This window comes from Mustela nivalis (genome assembly GCF_964662115.1).
Source record: "Mustela nivalis genome assembly, chromosome: 11".
Taxonomy (NCBI): Eukaryota; Metazoa; Chordata; class Mammalia; order Carnivora; family Mustelidae; genus Mustela; species Mustela nivalis.
The window spans coordinates 94,210,918-94,229,668 of NC_139030.1; the positions used below are offsets into that span (position 1 = coordinate 94,210,918).

Genomic DNA, 18,751 nt, shown 5'->3' on the forward strand with positions numbered 1-18,751 from the left:
AATTGAAACAACACCTTTCACCCTTGCTGCGCTTTTCCCTTCTTAAAGTTACCCAAGAAACTCAATTTACAGAAACGGTTGCTGTTTGAGCAATAGAAAAGTTACTGCTTGAGTTTCAATTTACAGATACAAATGTAGGGAATATTGCAGTTGTGAGGCAATTAAAAATCGATTCTATTAAAAAATAACTGAAGTGCTTTTTAATTGTTTATATATATATATATCTTTTTTAATATAGAGCAGTTCTGTGGGTTCTCTCTCTCTCTCTCTCTTTTTTTTAGTAGACTTGTTTTGTATTTCAGGGATCCAAAGTTCTTTGCCATCAAAGAGCTTAGTTAGAATGTGTTGGGATGGGGTAGTTATAAAAAAACCAAAAGACAAAGGGTATGATACAAAGGAGAATATGCCTGCTGTTACAGAGAAATACCAGCAAAGAGCTAGAGGAGATCAAAGAAGGGGAAAAAAAAACCACTAAGAAATCCTATTATGTAGATAAAGTCTCACAGAAGATATGGGTTTGACTTGAGCCTTGAAGATGGTAAAGGATTTAGGTAAGTGGAGATGGAGTGGGGAGGACACCCACACAGACAATGGACGCTGTGGAAACAAAGTGATGGAAGAAGCCAACCCCAGGGCTCTCTGTACAGACACCTGCAGTCCTACCTGACTGGAATATAACACACAAGAAAAACGCTAATTGGGTGAAAGGCTAGGTTGGGTCTGTATTAGGGTAATAACCTTGAATGATAAGCTGAGGAGGCTACATAATTAAATATATTTAATTTTGTATGCCAAAGTGAACTACTGAAGGTTTTAAATTCAAGAATGGCATAATTAGGTAATGGGAGCTGGCGACACCATGCAGATTGGATCAAAGATGAGAAGCGATTAAAGAAGAATCAACCGTTGAGGTGTCTCCCACAGAAGTCCCAGTGAATGCTAATGAAGACTCAACTCAGGTAGACAGTGTCGATGGAGAGGCGGAAGGATACTCGGTTTCTGCATAGGTAAGCATCTTAGCTCGGGATGCCATTGATGGGGTGACTTAATAGGAATGCGTCTTCTCAAGTTCTGGGGGTTGGAAGTCTGCGGTCAGGGTGCTGGCTTGGTCTGATTCTGGTAAGAGCCCTCCTCCTGGCTTGTGTGTGTGTGTGTGTGTGTGTGTGTGTGTGTGTATAACCACCTTCTCACTGTGCCCTTATATGGCCACTGTCAAATGAGGGCCTCACTTTGATGACTTTATTTAACACTATCTACCTCCTAATAGCCATATCTCTTAAATACAACCACTCTGGGGTTAGGGCTTCAATCTATGAGTTTTGAGGTGATGCAATTCAGTCCATAGTGTTGTCTATAAACTATGGGACTTGGGGATTGGTCATACGTGAAAGGCACGGGGCAGAGAAAAGGAGCCAAAAGAATTCTGAGACCAACTCCCAGAAAGATGGTATCGCTCTTGGAAATGGGGGTAAGGCTGAAGGAGGAGGAGGCTGCTGAGCAAGAACAGAGGGTGATGGGGCTTTTTTAGACACATTAAGTTTGAGTTTCCAGCAGGACCATCAAGGAAAGGTATTTATGAGACAACGAATCTATTCGTGGAGAGTATGATCTATGAGACATGGAACAAGAATGAAGTTTTACTTAACACTAAAACAGCACAAAAAGGAATGAAAACAGTAGTGATGTAATTACACTATCACCCATCAATATAAAATCAGAAGTGTGTGTGTGTGTGTGTGTGTGTGTGTGTGTGTGTCCCAAATCATGGAGTCACATTGTCTAGCCAGCCCACATTATTGCACATTTAATCGTTTCCTTGATAGGTAGAGATGACATTAATAGAGTACTGGCCACATGTAAACCCGTATTGTAGTTAATGAATGCTGTATCCTGCAGAGTCTGTGGGCTGCTCCGGGTCAGTGACCCAGCAAATCCGTGTTTGTATCTCAAGCACTTAGTGTGGTATATAGCATAAAGTCAGGAATCCATCTATAATTGTGTAATGAGTCACTCTCCGGAAAAAGAGGCTGAGTCATGGACACTCCAACTAATTTCACCTCTAGACTTTGTATTATTCATACAAAAACATCGTAGGAAGCTAGGCAATCCGTATGGCTCTTAATGGAATGTTCTGTACTTGGACATGTTTGCTGTAGCTGCTATAATAATGATCGCAAATAGAGGTTACAACTAAAGAGGGCCGGTCACATGTGTCTAATTCACCCATCTACTGTCACAACACAGAACAAAAAAATGACCGGGTGACACAGAAACTGGATAATAACAACTCATTTAAAGTGAATAACTTCCAAACACCTCAGTCGCAGAATTTGTTTTCTGGAAACTGTTGTACTATTTCTGATACAAAACAGCAGCAATCATAAGAAAGGATCATTAAGAGTTTGTATAACTCAGGCATTGTACAAAATGTGCCACATCTATTATCCATTTAATCCTCAAAAGATCAAATACAGCAGATACTATTATTACTCCCAGGAGAAAACTAAGCTTATAAAGATTAGATATCCAGTATCTATGGATAAAGATTCCTATTAATTGACATTACACAAACATCATTTTTTTTTAAGATTTTATTTATTTATTTGACAGACAGAGATCACAAGCAGGCAGAGAGGCAGGCAGAGAGAGAGGGGGAAGCCGGCTCCCTGCTGAGCAGAGAGCCCCATGTGGGACTCGATCCTAGGACCCAAGGATCATGACCTGAGCCAAAGGCAGAGACTTTAACTCACTGAGCCACCCAGGCACCCACAAACATCATTTATTAAGGCAAAGAAATAATAACAGAAGTCAGAGACAAAGTGAAATACATACATATATTTGGTTATAGGGCCTGTGTATATTTATACATACGTATATTCTTTCATTTCTTGTTTTAAATTAGGATACAAATGGTTCTTCCTGTGTGATTCCTTACAGAATTCTAGCATATTCAAATTCAGGCAGAGGGTACCTGGGTGGCTCAGTTGTTAAGCGTCTGCCTTTGGCTCAGGTCATGATCCCAGGGTCCTGGGATTGGGCTCACTGCATGGCAGGAAGCCTGCTTCTCTCTCTCCCACTCTCCCTGCTTGTGTTTCCTCTCTCACCGTGTCTCTGTAAAATAAATAAATAAAATCTAAAAAAAAAAAAAAAAAAAGAATAACAATGTAGATTAAAAAAAAAAATTCAGGTAGAAATAGTGAGGGTAAACATGCTTTAAAAAAAACTATTTAAAAAATACAGTGGAATACTATGCAGCCATCTAAAAAAAATCTTGCCAATTGCAGTGATGTGGATGGAACTAGAGAGTATTATGCTAAGCAAAATAAGTTAATCAGAGAAAGATAATTATCATATATTCTCACTGATATGAGGAATCTGAGAGTCAGGGCAGGGGCTCATGGGGGGAAGGGAGGGAAAAATGAAACAAGATGGCACCAGGGAAGGAGACGAACTATAAAAGACTCTTAATCACAGGAAACAAACTGAGGGCTGCTGGAGGCAGGGCGGTGGGGAGAAGGGTAGGGTGGCTGGTGATGGACATTGGGGAGGGCATGTGCTATGGTGAGTGCTGTGAATTGTGTAACACTGATGATTCACGGACCTGTACCCTGAAACAAATAATATATTATATATTAATTTTAAAAATGACAAATTTTTGAAATGGAAAGAGCCTAGTCTCCTGTAGTTCTTTCTCTAAGTATTTTTATTGGGACAAAAATAGGGGAGATGGCATTATTAATTTTTTAAGAAACTTTTTGCTGACAATACCTCAAAGATCTATATCAAAAAGGCCTTACATATTCTCATCCAAGAGTCTTTCGGGTTTTTTTTCTTTCTTTATAAATTTTATTTTATTAATGTTAAGCAGATATGTAGTTTAAGAAATTAACCTATTCAAGACTTATGATGAAACACAGCAGTAAGAAGCATGAGTTATTTGAGAGCTAAAATGTATCTGAATAATGTTGTATTATTTTTAGTGAGGTGGTACACTTGAGTAACAATAGAATCTGCAAAAGCCAATAAGCTTACTTTTTTTCAGGATGAAAATCTATCAGTTCACTCACACCATTAGTCTTTAAAATCCAAGGTCTCCTTTGAAATGGTTTTACAGTAAAGTGAATGCATTATTAATTATTTGTTCAAAATCTTTAGTGGAGAATCTTGTCATTAATACTTGGATTTGCAGCTGAGGTTTGGGAATATGTGGGAAACACCTGAGACACTCGTCCAGAAAGAGAAATGGTGTGTCTAACATCTCTTTTTTAAGATTTTCTTTATGAGAGAGAGAAAGCACAAGTGCACAGGTGGAGGATGGGGCAGAGGGACAGGGAGAGAGAGAGTCTGAAGCAGACTCCATACTGGATGTGGAGCCCAAGGCAGGGCTCGATCCCACAACCACTAGATCATGACCTGAGCAGAAACCAAGAGTCAGAGGCTCCATGAACTGAGTCACCCAGGGGCCCCTAGCATCCCGATATTCTTTAGGATTAAAGTCACAACCTTGATTTTCTCCAATTCAGAAAGCACACATTCTCCTAGGCCAACCAATAAGTCATTGTGTCATCCTGGTGAAACTAGAATTTCAAAGAACGTGTGGTTATAGGCAATCCTTAAACAATAAAGTAAATCTGTTACCAAAGCTCGGATGTCCTGAAAACTCTAGTAACAAGCCAAACTGAAGCATTCCACACATTTCTGAACCTCCTTCTCTGAGTCACTGGTCTTCTCCTGGGTGAATCCAGGGACACTTACCTCCTACATACGTTGTTATTATAACTCAGTTCCAGCATAACTTAATTAACTTAATAAAGAATTGCAAATACCCAAAAGAGGTATAAAAGGACTGAGTTCAGAACTATTATTACAAAGAACATTTTCACCCATTTTAATGTTCTTATTGTATTTCATCATGTTAAATACAAAGGACCAAAGAGGGTTAGAATTTATACATAATAATGTGAAATCCTATAGCTGGAACAAATGTAGCTGCCGCAAAAGTTAGGGTTTCCTATAAGTCTAAAAGCACAAACAGAGGAAACAGATCTGCTGTGACCAATGTTAAATATTAAGTACTTTGTCAGACTCCTGCCAACCCTCAGCTGAACTAATCAGGGGCTAAACCTTTAATTTTCCCCCAAAGTAGTACTGAACAGAAAAGCATTATAGTGGAATGAAAATAACTTAAATTAGCTATACGTATTTTCCCTATATTTCACATGTAGTTACCCATACTTAAAATTTCCTTAACCATTTATTTAAAACTATAAAGAAAATATTACAACGGATGGTTAAATTCTTAACATCGTCTATTTAATCCTTAGTGTAATCGAGGTAGCATTGCATAGCTAAATAGAATGTGTAAAGCCTGACAATGACCCAAGACACAGCTTCATTATTGTATTACTGTAAGAATATTTTCCCAAGCAAATGGTGGACACTTTGGAATTAGTTATTCACTCTTCTAAGTAATGATTTCTGAAAATCTGCTTCATAGAAGCCACTTCTCTAAGCACTGGTGTATCATGGTGACCAATAATTTATCAAGAAGCTTCCTGCCCTCCGGGGGCTTTCCACCTCAAGAACACAAATAGGTAAGGCAGTGGTGATTTCTATAAAGAAAAGAAAGCAAGGTAAGACATGAGTGAATGAATTGTAGTTGGGATCCTTCTCTACCACCCAATTTCAGTAGCAAGAAGTAGAAGCTGAAATGGCATTTACTGCAGCAAGAAATGCTGCCTCACCTGCTGCCCTTCGGAGGGGAACATTTCAACCAGCAGATCTCCCGGCTTTCACCTGTCCCTAAGTTAGAAAGTGCAAATGTAACGCATTCATGTGCATTCTCAAAATGCACCAAAAATGCAGTTTGTGAACTAGCGTGGGGTTTTAGTAGTAGAGTTGGTGCCAACATTTAAACTAACACCTTACATCTGAAGACTTTAAGAGTTCTTCCACATATATAGTGTTGCTTAATCCTGTAAACTAAGATATCTTTGTTGACCTAGATTTAGTTGGCTCTGACTCATTTCCAGGCATTTTACCTGCTTCTCAATGAAAGGCAATCTCTAGTAATGGGTTATCCTCAATTGTTAGCTTGCCAAAATGTCAACTGTCACGCAAGAAAGAAAATAATTGAGAGACAAAGGAAAACAAATGACCCAGTTTTTGATAAGCTCATGCCCTGAAATATTTCCAAATAATAACATGTGCTTCATTTCTAAGCTTTTGACATAAAAAAAAAAATTACAGAAGGTGGGTTTTATCATCTATTCATAATAAATTAACTCTTCATGCTAGGGTCAGGCACAAAAGTACCTATAGTACATGGCTCAAAATTCTCGTGGGTACAACCATCTTCAACCAGTTAGCAGAGAGGGAAATAAACTTTGACAGCAGTCAGGCAACACTAACACACTGCCCATGTGACTCATAAGAAGACAGCCAGCAGTAGCCCGGACAGCTGGTCACCCTGTCACTTCTTGGAGCACTCAGTGCTTGATGGACTCAGTGCCGCAGCACAGCTAATGATACATGCTCTTTAGGGGTATAGAAAGTCAACAGGCCTCTCCCTGTCTGTCATAGGAAATCCAATCACCGACTTCCGCTGTGTGTGTGTCAAGGCTGCAGTCGAGCTACATGACTGTTACTGTTTCCATCGGCCAGTTTCAGAGTGCTTTTCCTTTTCCAAACAGAGCTGGAAGATTTAAGTTCTTTCACACAAATTTTCTATTATTATAGCTTATAGCTAACCAGCAATATTGAAATCATCGAACAGGCATTATTTTCTAACCGATCCCAAATCAAGAAGGCCAAGGTGATAAAAAGGCAGAGTAAAAGCAAAAATTAGTATTTCCTGCCTTGCAATAATTCACTCCCAAGCGAACTGGTTGAGAAAGGTAAGATTCAGTATAATGATGCCTCCAAGAAACTGTCTTGATGTCCTCATGCTGTTCTATAAACTCCCGACTGCCCATCAGGAAACGTTCACTGAGGTGAGAAGACAGCCCGAGTTTCCACCTGAACTCAGGGGACGTTATTTGGCTGTTCACTCACTCAACAAAAATGGTTCCCATAAGAGTTAAAATTACTTTTTTTAAAAAAAATACATTTTTTTAAATGCAAATGAATTTTTCTATCATCCTTTGGAGAATTGGAGGGTATCAGGGTCCTTACCCATATATTTGAAAAATAGATCTAAACTTCAGGAGATTAAAGGAATGTCCTGAAGTCATTGAATTATCAGAAACACAATGAGGTCCAGCACCAGATTTCCTGATGGGAGGATAACCGGGGTGAAGCTGGCAGAAAATGCTGCATAATCAATCTTCTGGAAGACTCTGAGGCCTCTACAAAAATCTCTTCCAGCTGTCACCCACCTTTCCAGGCTCCACACATTCTATTTAACCTCCTCCAGAGTGAAAGGATGGGCAGAAGTAAATGATGTGTGCTCTCCTAGGGCAAAGCATGCTGATGTGCCTTGGAAATTTTTCAAAAGATTACTACAAACTCTGACATTGCCAAAAGGCAAATTGACCACTGAATTATGACACTTTTGGCCCAAATTTCAAAATGCATTTCTTCTTGTATATAAACAGGAACCATTATAAGTAGACTGTATCAACAAAATATAACAAGTAATTTCAAGAACGATTTTTTCAACAAGGGGTAAATGTGCCATTGAATCTTGGAACAAATACTAGTGATAAAGTCAACCTTCAGCCAAGGTATTTATTTACTTCAAGGCTGGGATTTTTCTCTTCTTCTAGATTTATCTCACTTTTAGGTATTATTAAGTTTTCTTTAGTGAACATGCATTATATCCAGTAATAAAAGTATAAGCAAAATAACTTTTAGAAAATATTTTTTCTGTGGTGACAGTACAAAATTTTGCATTAAAAAAAATTTTCTAAAAAAAGAATTTCAGATCATGTTTACAGTCATTAATGTGCTATCAATAATTTAGATTTTACAAAGCCCTAAGGACACCTTCATGACTTTATTTCTAAACACACTGCTTTGTGAACTTAACATTTAAGCCTGTACTTTTGTTTCTAAATACTAAAATGAGAGTATTAAAATCCAATCCTACTTAATTGGTAGGCAGTTGTAGCAGTAACAAGATAGTGATCACCTCTTTAAGGTGGCACTATTTCCGTAAAAACAGGTTATGCTTCTGTAAAAGTAGATAGTTCATTTTAATCATACAACTATCATGTGTTACATTAGTATTCAAATTGCATTACTACAAGCAATTTTTAATCTTAGAGAAACAACAATTTAAGGTAGCGGGCACAAAGGAAAGAACCTAGAGAATGTGTTCGATTTGAGTCCGACCATTTTTTCTACCAATTAGTGTTTAAAAATGTATGAGCCTCAGTTTTTTCATCTTTAGAATGGGGCTAAGAATGTCAATTTCCCACATTCTTTGAGGATTGTGTGAGATAATATATGTTCAGAACATACCAGAAAACTTGGCATATAATAGGGACCCAACAAGTGATTTTTTTCAATCTACAACACGTTTATGCAAACAGCTTACATTTTGAGACCGATAATTATTTTTCCCAATAATATATTAACCTGAATACATGCATCAAACGGGAACAGGTTCACCTGGGTTTTAATAAGGTTGACTTCTATAGGCTGATAGGTACTAGCTAACACTGAAGTCAGTGAGGCTGATGTTAGATTTCTGATGGTGACATTATTTTACTTAATATAAACCTTAACTACCCATGATTATTGTGGCTTCCTTAAATCAACACAATTAACGTACTGACACATTCACTTACGCAAATACTTCTACGTGTCTACACGGGGCAGGGCCGGGTGCTGCGTGATCTAAGCGATACAAGGCAAGCATGGCACTCTACTTTGAGAGTTACAATTGAATAAGAGAGCTAAGACCTATGACCAATCCTTATAATGCCCCTCCAGTCAGTAGAATTTAAGCACAAATAGACAAGATGTCAAGACTGATTCCACTGTTGTCTTTGAGACAAATTACTTTACCTCGGCCTTTTCTATGTCTTTCCTTGTAGGATGCCCTATTTTTTTTTTTTTACAAGTTCCAAAGTTAAATGAGTTTATTCATATGTATAAGAAGACCTTATTTTGACAAAAAGGAAAAGAACTGGATTCTTGTATGCTTTAACTCAGAGAAAACTGTACTCATGAACTCCCTAAGAATAAGAAACTCATGCAGACTAGCTGTCCTTTATATTATATGGTGAGCCAATACATGTTTAATAATAACAGAAAGGATAGATTAGAACAAAAACATCCAAGTTCTATGTTCTGAATAAAAATCTGCCATTATACTTTCCTTTATTTACAAAACTTAAAGACAATCTGGCTTCATAATTAAGGCACCTATAGCAGGGATTTTCATGTATATGTTTGTTGTAAAACACCTCTTCTTCTGGAGCTAAATTCACCTTTCTGGGGACCAACCAATTTTATATGCTTTACATAGGATTGCCTACACGCAGTCCAACCCCACCCCAGCCTTAGTCATAGGACATTACAGCTCAATTTATGGACTTCTTTTTCAGGACACCCTAATTAGTTGAGAGCCTCCCTACTCTGTGGCAAATTTTCTAAACTATTTCAAGGGGAAAAAAATCACAGAATTTTGTAACTTGAAAATGAATCAACATATGCTAGACATTAGATATTATTATTTGTTGTATTCATTATACAGAATGCTTTATTAATTGCCTCTCAAATAAAACTCCTTAAGTGAAGATATGTCAATAAAACTGTGTGACAGTAAATGCTAGACACTTCTTTACAAAGTTGTGAGGAGTGTACACAGCCTACCGAATTTCATCCCATTTAGTTACAGTGAGGATGTCCGGTTGAAATAGGGGCGGCTCCTTTAAATTGAAGACATATTCGAGAATGTCAATTTTAAAAATCTACATTTACATATTATACCTGGAGGAGAAATGGGAAACATATGAGCAAAGTCACAATGAAGAACTTTATAAAAGAAGGTAGCAGCCACTGCACGTCAGTATTTTAATAATGTACGATAAACACCAGCAGAAACTAAATTATTTACATGATCTTGCCTAACATACATTTGGAAATTGGACTGCTCAGTAGGAGAGTCTACGTAGCTGGGATGTGCTAAGTGTCCACAACACAACACTTTTTTACTGTTCGTATTTTATATTCTGCTCAGATGAGGTGTCATAAATTATACTTCAAATATCCAGAAACCTTTTTGAAGACTTGGCAGTACTAAACATTAGCCTGCAGATAGATAAATAAGCTAATATTCACCAATATTCTATGTTAAACACACACACACACACACGCACACGCACATACTAACTCACACAGTCCTCTAATACACTTAACATGTAGATAATATCGTGGCCACCCCCTTTTAAAGGTAAGGATATCAGGCACTAAAGTTCATGTGGGTCACATGTAAGGAGCATGATCTGGTTTTAAATCTGTGCCACTTGATTTCCGAAACCAGGCTCCTAATCCAACAATAACTGATGTTTGCAGTAATAAGGATCCGTTTACCGTGATTTTTTTTTTTTTTCATTTTTTTCTCCCCATCCCTAACTGATCCAAGCCCGGCCCTATAAAACCTTAGCCTGACTGGTACTTCTCTACTGCAATAGAATTAGAGTAATTCAGCAATATTTTTAATGTCAGAAGTGTCAGAATAGAGGGAGAGAGGAAAGACAGGTCTGAGAAGGGAAGGAAACCTACATAGAAACAGGGGCAGAATTAAATATCCATTTATTATTAAAAAACTTTGCTTGGGCTAAAGAATAACCTAATCACCTAATACTCTTCTACTACCTCCTCTACTAAATGCACTCATAGTGCAGGGTTTTAGGAAGAGTAAGCCTCACACACACATATCTAAAGCCACAGAAAGAAAGAAAAAACAAAAAACAACAAAACAAAACAAAACCTGTGTTTTACTTTATATTCCCTCCTTTTTAAACTGATTTTCTTAAGATAGAGCCATACTTATATTTATAACAGTTCAGTTCTTTCATATGTACTTTTTCTGGTTGTCCCTTGTAGAATAGAATTTTTTTTTTTAATTTTTAAAAATAGTTTAAGCCCCGTAAGTTGTAAAAGTGGCACAGGTTATTGTGTACCTTTCACCCAGCTGCTCCCGAGTCCATCCTTCATTTTTTAAAAAAATTTTTTGTATGAGAGAAAGCAAGTGATCACTTTATTTCCAATGCAATCATCGGAAAAGCAGGGACAAGAATATGTGTGCAGAACGCACACCACTGGCCTGCAAGGTGGCTTCCCTGCATGAATCTTGAAGTAGCCTGGAGCAGACACCATCAAAGGCTGCACTTGAATGTTAAACCTGCTGGCAATCTGCCCTTGAACAGTACGGTCTTCGTCATGGGTGCCAACAAGACTTGGCCTCATTTAAAAAGAAAAATAGCCCAGCCAATCTTTGCGGCAAAGTTTTTGAACACTTAACTGAATTCAATTAGGACAGGAAAAAAGATTTGCCCCGATACATGCAGAATGAAAAATCTTTGTTTTTACTGTTTTCCTCCAACGAGCTCACTTTTCTCAAATGAGAGAAGACACTTCGTTTAGTATAAGAAAGATGAATTGTAATAGAGAAAACTTAAAAGGCTTGGTATCAAGACAGATTACATTCAAGAGCAATACTGAGGTGATGGGTTAAGAGAACAGCTGGCACCATTAAGGCCTGAGGGTACAGCTTGCGGCAGAAAAGAAACTGAAGAGCATTTAATCATATGGACGTTGTGTATTTTTCAAGAAATAAAACCTCCAATGTTGGTTTTCCCAGACTAAGGTTAGTGAAAAAGTTCTGAGACTGTTTTTATTACATTGGGCTCTTGGCCCAGTTCTAATCACCATTAGGGAAACGGGGCTCTGACCAGGATAGTATGTTTCACTTTCAAGATAGCTAGTGGTAAGCAGCAATATAGTTCCTAAATTATGGCCTGAATTATAAGAGAATGAAGAAAAAAAAAACCCATTGTGGAAAGATTACTGCAGTTGAGTTATTTTACTTTCTTCTGTAAATGAGCCTCTTTCTTTAGAATCTATTTACTGAGATGCTTAATTCCAAAGTAAGAGACAGTCTTAAGTCAGAGGTCAATGGACCTTATCCTTTTTTTTTTTTTAACGATTTTATTTATTTGACAGAGAGAGAGATCACAAGTAGGCAGAGAGGCAGGCAGAGAGAGAGAGAGAGAGAGAGAGAGGAAAGGGGGCTCCCTGCTGAGCAGAGAACCCAATGTGGGGCTCCATCCCAGGACCCTGAGACCATGACCCGAGCCGAAGGCAGAGGCTTTAACCCACTGAGCCACCCAGGTACCCCAATGGATCTTATTCTTAACTGACTGTTATCACTTTGAGATGGACGGGACACTTATTCCCAAAATTAGGATCTACAATTATGTTCTTGGAGAAGGCTTCAGATTAAAATTCGTAACAGTATTTTCTAAATGTTTGTTTCTTCCACAGGCTTTTTCCTCTATCTTGGAAGATAAGAAAATTTGTTCCTTGACATGCAAAATTCTAACTGTAATAAAATATATTCAGTCTAAAAGGATAAAGTCATTTTACCATTGAAAACGTCTTCTATTTTGAAGAGAAAGTTTTGTCTAATAAGAGGGCAGCATGTTATGACTGACTGCATGTTAATTCTAGCTTATAATTTTCTCAGACAGTCTTCATGGAAGGATCTAGAATACTGCTACATTGTGATCCACCCTATTTATGTTTCTTGTACTTAGATTCTTAGAATATTTACAGTCCATGTACTTTGAGATAATTACATAGCATTAATGTAAAAAATGTGTTAAAAGGGGAATGCATACGTACAAAGGTTGATACTTATTCAGAATTGATACACAAATAGAAGATTAAAAACTGTAGTTCAAAAAAAGTGTGGTTGTTGTTGTTTTTGTTGTTTTTATGGATACATATAAAACGAGAAGGATCGCTGTTTCTGTTACAACGTAACAATATTGATTTGATTCCTAAGTTGTACTTCACTATTCACCATAATTTCTGGTTATAAGTTTTGTGAGCCCTCTCCTTTCAAATATACCCTTGGTTTAAATAAGGATATACTTATCAAACATTTATTGCTGGTGTGCGTGATGCCTCAGTCAGCTAAACATCTGTATTCCACACAAGTCAAGTTCCTGGAGTTCTGGGATAGAGCCCTGCCATCAGGCTCCCTGCTCAGTGGGGGAATCTGCTTCTTCCTCCCCTTCTGTCCTTCACTGCCTCCCATCCATGCTCTCTTTCATAAGTAAATAAAAAACACATTTAAAAAAATAAGCATATATTGCTAAATAAATATTATTTTTTCCCAAGTGTTTTAAAATATTGTGTCCTCAAGACAACTACACTGGACTGGGAATAAGAGGGAAAAATTGCAGTTGAATTGTATACAGTGGCTTAAATTAAATAGATAATAAAATTCCTTCTAAAATTTACACTTTTGATATTAAAAAAACACAAAATCTTACAAATATGTATTTTTAAGAATTGATTAGAAGGTCGTTTTATACTCCCTGACTTGTGATTTGTCTATGACATGTGCATATATTATAAGCACCTGTTTCCCTGCTTGTATTCCCTCTCTCACTGTCTCTCTCTCTCTGTCAAGTAAATAAATAAAAATTTTTTTTAAAGGATATATATATAACTATAAATCAACTTTCCAGTCTACAGGACCAAGATAAGAAACAGAGCTAAACTAACTCCTCTTTATACATATGGAAAATTATTAGGTAGGGAGAAAAAGTACTTTCTACTAAATGGATAATACAGTAAAATGCTATTACTTGCAAAAAGTGTTTATTTGAAATTGTATTTGAAATTATCCCTGTTAGGAAGAAGAGGATAAATCATGATCAACTTGGACTCAGAAGTGCTATGGTTGAATTGAGAAAATGATCTATGTTCTCGTCATGTCTGTTTATAGGTTTAATCTACCTCTATATATATCTGAGTGCCTGGGTGGATCAATCAGTTGAGTGTCTAACTCTTGATTTACAGTCAGGTAATGAACTCATGGTTGTGGGATCAAGCCACTGGGCACAGAAGCTGCTTTGCTTGTCCCTCTCCCTTTGCTCCTCCCCTAAATAAATAAAATTCTTTTAAAAATAAATTATATGTATCTAGATAAGGCTGGAATAAAAATTTCCATGCATTTTACTCCCTATGAAGTAAAAATTACTTAATATTTTTTCTGAAAATCACTCATTTCAACTTCTAAGAAACATTGTTATTTTTCCTAGAATTTTGTTATTTACTGAAGTTGCCATTGTTATATATATGGATGTTTAATTCTTGTAATATGTATGTATATTTTTGTAATAACATAATTTGTAATATATGTGTAACATAAAATGTGTAATACTTTTGTGATTATATAAAATACACAGCTTCCCTCTCTTTCTCATAACAATACTGATCTCCAAATTGAGGAATACTGAATATAACATGCTGAAAATAATGGGAAACCATTTCTCAGAAACTAATATTGAGAATCCTTTTCCTAGAGATTATGCTTTTTTCCTAGGTTACTGGAATAATCGAATAATAATTTTAAAATCTGTGTGATTGCCTTTCTATCATCCTGTATCATATGAATTATATAAGAGACTCATAGTTTCCCTTTCTGACCAAGAAAAAAAAAAGCCAGCTGACAAAACACATGCATAATGTATTGTCTTCAGGCACTTACCACAACTGGCTCCACTGAATTGCAGTGACTTCCTAAAACCTAGATCAAAGTTAAGTACATCTGCAAAGATCAAAATACAAGACAGTTGTAACCATAATTGCTTTGGTTCGTCTCCTGGTAGAATGCCAATATCTCAAGCTCCCCTTGGGTTAACCACTATAGAGTGCATCTAAGGTAATGAGTACTCATTTCTAAATTTGCCTCCCTAGATTGGTTCAATGTCATAAAACACCAAGAATCAGGGTTGTGAAATGTGAGTAAGGTAGGGATGGTGTAGCTGCAGAAGAATAGTAAGGCAAGGACTGCATGGGATGAATAAATTCAGTAAGCTGGAAAAACTGCTAGAACTGATCAATGAATTCAGTCAAGTCACAAGATACAAAATCAATGCGCAGAAATCTTTTACGTTTCTCTGCACTAATAAAATGAAGCAGCAGAAAGAAAAATTAAGAAAATCCCAATTACAATTGCACCCAAACCAATAAGATATCTAAGAATAAACCTAACCAAAGAGATGAAAGATCTGAACTCTGAAAACTATTAAATATTGATGAAAGAAATTGAAGACAACACAAGGAAATGGAAAAATATTCCATGTTCATGGATTGGAAGAACAGATATTATTAAAATGTCTACACTACCCAAAGCAATCTACACATTTAATGCAATTGCTATCATAATACCAATAGCATTTTTCACAAAGCTAGAACAAACAATCTTAAAATTTATTTGGAACCACAAAAGACCCCAAATAGCCAAAGCAATTTTGAAAAAGCAAAGCAAAACTGGAGATAGCACAATTCTAGATTCAAGTTATATTACAAAGCTGTAGTAATCAATACAGTATGGTATTGGTATAAAAATAGACAAATAGATCAATGGAACAGAATAGAAAACTCAGAAATAAACCCACAATTATGTGGTCAATCTTCAACAAAGCAGGAAAGAATATGCAATAGGAAAAAGATAGCCTCTTTAATAAATGGTGTTGGGAAAACTGGACAGAAACACACAAAAGAATGAAACTGGACCACTTCTTTACACTACACACGAAAATAAACTCAAAATGGACCAAAGACCTAAATATGAGACCTGAAACCATAAAAATTCTAGAAGAGAGCTCAGACAGTAATGTCTCTGACATCAGCCATAGCAACATTTTCAACATATATCTCCTGAGGCAAGGGAAACAAGAGCAAAAATAAACTATTAGGACCACATCAAAATAAAACACTTCTGCACAGCAAAGGAAACAATAAACAAATCTAAAGGCGATTTATGGAATAGGAGAAGGTATCTGCAAATGACATATTTGACAAAGATTTAGTATCCAAACTATATAAAAAACTTATAAAACCCAACACCCCCCAAAAAATCCAATTAAAAATGGGCAGAAGACATGAACAGATATTTCTCCAAAAAAGACATCCAGATGGCCAATAGACACATGAAAAGATGTTCAACATCACTCATCAGGGAAATGCAAATCAAAACTACGATGAGATACCATCTCACACCTGTCAAGAGTTACTAAAATCAGGCACCTGGGTGGCTCAGTCAGTTAAGCATCTGCCTTCAGCTCAGGTCATAATTCCAGGGTCCTGGGATCAAGACCAGCACTGGGTTTCCTGATCAGCAGGGAGTCTGCTTCTCCCTCTGCCTGTGCCCCTCCCCCGTTTGTGCACGCTCTCTCTCCCAAATTAATAAAATCTTAAAAAAAAAAAAGAAAAGAATGGCTAAAATCAAAAACACAAGAAACATCAAGTATTGGCATAAATGTGGAGATAAAGGAACCCTCTTGCACTGTTGGTGGGAATGCAAACTGGTGCAGCCACTGTGGAAAAGAATATGGAGGTTCCTCAAAACATCAAAAATAGAAAAACTCTAGGATCCAATAACAACACAACTGAGTAATTTACCCCCCAAATACAAACAAAACAAAACAAAAACCTAATTGAAAGGAATACATGTTCCCCTATGTTTACAGTAACATTATTTACAATAGCCAAATTATGGAAGCAGCCCAAGTGTCCACTGACAGATGAAGGGATCAAGAAGATGTGGTGTACACACACACACACACGCATACACACAAGCACACGCACACACACATACATGCACGCACACATATACACACACACGCATGCACACGCACACATACACACACGCACATACACGCACATATACACACAGACACATACACACACACAGAGGAATATTATTCAACAATAAAAAGATTGAAATCTTGCCATTTACAAACTAGAGAGTATTATGCTAAGTGAAATAAGTCAGTCAGATAAAGACAAATACCATATTATTTCATTCATAGGTGAAATTTAAGAAACAAGACAAAGGGGAAAAAAGAGAGAGAGAGACATCAAGAAACAAACTCTGGACTATAGAGAACAAACTGATAGTTACCAAAGGGAGTGCGGCAGGGGGATGGGTGAGACAGATGATGGGGATGAGAATTGTGTGATGTATGGGGAAAAAATGCACTATGCTGGAAATACTAATATTTCCTCCTAGTGAAATCTTAAAAGGAAATATGCAATACTACTTTAAAAAAATGCATGCTGTAAAATATTGTGCTATATATATATATGTCTGTGTATTTAATCATTATTTGACAAGGTAGGTTTTTTTTTGTTTTTTTTTTTTTAAAGAGAATTTTTTTGTTTAAGATGTTATTTATTTGACAGAGAGACATTACAAGTAGGCAGAGATGCAGCCAGAGAGAGAGAGAAGAGGAATCAGGCTCCCTGCTGAGCAGAGACCCCCCCCCCCATGTGGGGCTCGATCCCAGGACCCTGCGATCATGATCTGAGCCAAAGGCAGAGGCTTTAACCCACTGAGCCACCCAGGCACCCCTTGACAAGGTAGTTTAAGCGAGTAATTCATAATTTTGGTTTAGTTCTCTGATATGTTCTAATTTATCATAGTTGCTTCACATCTCAACCTTTTATTAAGTTAAAAGTGAGTTAAAGCCTCTGCTCGGGTCTTGATCCCAGGGTCCTGGGATGGAGCTCCACATTGGGCTCTCTGCTCAGCAGGGTGACTGCTTCCTCCTCTCTCTCGCTTTCTGCCTCTCTGCCTACTTGCGATCTCTAGCTGCCAAATAAATAAATAAAATCTTAAAAAATATATACATTACAAACTAGCATCACATACTTCAGAGGGCTCCATTAAGAATTCTTGTACCTTTTTCCTTATAGACAAAAACTATCTTATAAAAGTAGGCAACAACTCTATTGTATCTATAGGTCTATCTCTAGCCTCACGTACAAAATTTAAAATTAGGATCCAGACATTTCGGAGTGATAGATCATAATAAAGTCATGCAGGTCCCTTGATGAAATTTGCTTGATTAATGCAGAATCCTCAAATATATGTTACTATAGCTTCTTCTACCTCCCAAGTCCTGCTGTACCCTCTTTCCTCAAGTCCCTAACTCTGTAACAAAAGGATTTTCATTAATTAATTAATTTACATTAAAATACTCAGAGGAACGAAGGAAAAAAATTTTCTACTCATAAATAAATCTATATATAGCTAAGTAGATTTATGTTTCTCAGCAAAAACTAATTATTGAACACCAACAGCTTGTGAATCACTTACAAAACACGTGGAGTTCACAGATGAACGAAGTATGGTCCCAGTGATGATATTAGACAGTGGAGATAGACCAGACCAAACACACCACAGTCCTAGGTGGGAAGCAGAGGTAGGGACCGTGTTCTGTGACACCTGAAGAAGGGTCTGACTTGAGCTGGGCCAGAGAGAGAAACACCCTGCTTCTGGAGCTCAGATTACAACACTAGCCAGCAAATGTCTTTATCTGATGATGGGAGAATCCACAAATATAAAAATACATATACACATAAAAATAACCTGCAACACATTTGCTTGACCGTAGCCAACCCATCAATTTTTGTATCTGTGAAGCAACACTGGACTTTAAGATCTCTAAACTTCCTTCGAATTCAATGTGAGGACTCCATTAAGGAGTATCAC

At 37.1% G+C, this 18,751-nt stretch overlaps 1 protein-coding gene across 30 annotated transcripts in view; it reads right to left on the reverse strand.

The window, feature by feature from the left end:
* MAP2 (microtubule associated protein 2) overlaps nt 1-18,751 on the reverse strand; it is a 290,836-nt gene that overhangs the window by 224,849 nt on the left and 47,236 nt on the right. The window contains exon 2 of one of the 30 annotated variants that reach the window (XM_082691636.1): nt 2,972-3,111. The exons of the other annotated variants lie outside the window; for them this stretch is intronic. The gene's annotated coding sequence lies outside the window, so the exon portion shown is untranslated. The remainder of the gene's footprint in view (nt 1-2,971; nt 3,112-18,751) is intronic. 30 annotated transcript variants of the gene reach the window in all.